This window comes from Callorhinchus milii, unplaced genomic scaffold (genome assembly GCF_018977255.1).
Source record: "Callorhinchus milii isolate IMCB2004 unplaced genomic scaffold, IMCB_Cmil_1.0 Scaffold835, whole genome shotgun sequence".
Lineage (NCBI taxonomy): Eukaryota > Metazoa > Chordata > Chondrichthyes > Chimaeriformes > Callorhinchidae > Callorhinchus > Callorhinchus milii.
The window spans coordinates 12,501-14,917 of record NW_024705576.1 but is presented as its reverse complement, the minus strand read 5'-3'; positions in this window follow the sequence as shown (position 1 = coordinate 14,917).

Sequence of the window (2,417 nt, the reverse complement as noted above, 5' to 3'; positions counted from 1 at the left end):
CACTCTCTCTCTCTCTCACTCAGTCGCTCTCACACTCTCTCTCTCTCTCTCAGTCGCTCTCACACTCTCTCTCTCTCTCTCTCACTCAGTCGCTCTCACACTCTCTCTCTCTCTCACTCAGTCGCTCTCACACTCTCTCTCTCTCTCACTCAGTCGCTCTCACACACTCTGTCTCTCTCAGTCACTCTCACACTCTGTCGCTCTCACTCTCAGTCGCTCCCACACTCTCTCCGTCGCTCTCACACACTCTCAGTCTCTCACACTCTCAGTCGCTCTCTCTCTCAGTCTCTCTCTCTTAGTCGCTCTCACACACTCAGTCGCTATCACACTCTCTCCGTCGCTCTCACACTCTCAGTCGCTCTCTCTCTCTCAGTCGCTCTCACACTCTCTCTGTCGCTCTCACACTCTCAGTCGCTCTCAGTCACTCTCACACACTCAGTCGCTCTCACACTGTCTCAGTCGCTCTCACTCTCAGTCACTCTCACACACTCAGTCGCTCTCACACACTGTCTCTCAGTCGCTATCACACTCTCAGTCGCTCTCACTCTCTCCGTCGCTCTCACACTCTCAGTCGCTCTCACTCTCTGTCTCTCAGTCGCTCTCACACTCTCACACTGTCTCAGTCGCTCTCACACACAGTCTCTCACACTCTCAGTCGCTCTCTTTCACACTCTCACTCTCAGTCGCTCTCACACACTGTCTCTCAGTCGCTCTCACACACTGTCTCTCAGTCGCTCTCACACTCAGTCGCTCACACTCTCCGTCGCTCTCACACTGTCGCTCTCACACTCTCTCAGTCGCTATCACACTCAGTCGCTCTCACACACTCTCTCAGTCGCTCTCACACTCTTAGTTGCTCTCACACTCTGTCACTCTCACTCTCTCAGTCGCTCTCACTCTGTCGCTCTCACACTCTCTCCGTTGCTCTCACACTCTGTCGCTCTCTCTCAGTCGCTCTCACTCTCTCTGACTCAGTCGCTCTCACACTTTCAGTCGCTCTCACACTGTCACTCTCACACTCTCAGTCTCTCACTCTTTCTCTCACACTATCTCTCACAGTCTCAGTTGCTCTCACACTCTCTCTCTCAGTCGCTCTCACTCTCTCTCTCTGTCGCTCTCACACTCTCTCTGTCTCAGTCGCTCTCCCACTCTCAGTCGCTCTCACTCTCTGTCGCTCTCACACTCTGTCGCTCTCACACTCTCTCAGTCGCTATCACACTCAGTCGCTCTCACACACTCTCTCAGTCGCTCTCACACTCTTAGTTGCTCTCACACTCTGTCACTCTCACTCTCTCAGTCGCTCTCACTCTGTCGCTCTCACACTCTCTCCGTCGCTCTCACACTCTGTCGCTCTCTCTCAGTCGCTCTCACTCTCTCTGACTCAGTCGCTCTCACACTTTCAGTCGTTCTCACACTGTCACTCTCACACTCTCAGTCTCTCACTCTTTCTCTCACACTATCTCTCACAGTCTCAGTTGCTCTCACACTCTCTCTCTCAGTCGCTCTCACTCTATCTCTCTGTCGCTCTCACACTCTCTCTGTCTCAGTCGCTCTCCCACTCTCAGTCGCTCTCACTCTCTGTCGCTCTCACACTCTCTCTCCGTCGCTCTCACTCTCAGTTGCTCTCAGTCGCTCTCTCTCTCTTTCACACTCTCCCTCTCTCTGTCTCTCTCACTCGCTCTCACACACTCTCCGTTGCTCTCAAACTATCTCTCTCACACTCTCTCAGTTGCTCTCACACTCTCTCTCAGTCGCTCTCACACTCTCTCAGTTGCTCTCACTCAGTCACTCTCACACTCTCTCAGTTGCTCTCACACAATCCGGCGTGCAATCCGGATTTCTCCGGTTACTTGGATCGGGCCGATGAACGTGATGGAGACACGCCGACACGTGGGCAGCCGACCACGGCCCGGCCTCCTCGAACATGCTCCGGTGATCGCATTCTTGTTGTTGGGTCGAAACAGCCGTTTCTCTGAATTAGTGCGGTCACTATTGTAACGGATTTGCGGATTCCGGCGGAGTCGGAATTCCGGTATGTGGGCCGTGGAGAGCGAATTTGCCTTTCTTTGCCATTCGGCGTCGACGGCCAAGGGCGGTGCCGGGGTATATTCGGAGCAGAGACAGAAACAGGTAAGATTCTTACATGTTTTGGTGTCTGCCGATATTATTCCGAACATTTTACTAACAACAACAACAAGATTCCATTTATAAAGCGCCTTTCACGTCAGGAGGACATCTGTAATTCTTGTTAAGCAGCGGGTGGGTGGGTGGGCGGGCGGGTGGGCGGGGCGTTTGGGTTTGACAGTCGGCCACGGCGGTGTGCTGTTGTCCTTTAGCGATTGATTTGGCGGGCGCGTGCGGTTCGGGAGGGCCCTGTGTTGGCCGGCTCTGCCGGTGTTTAGGCCCAAGGTTCCTCT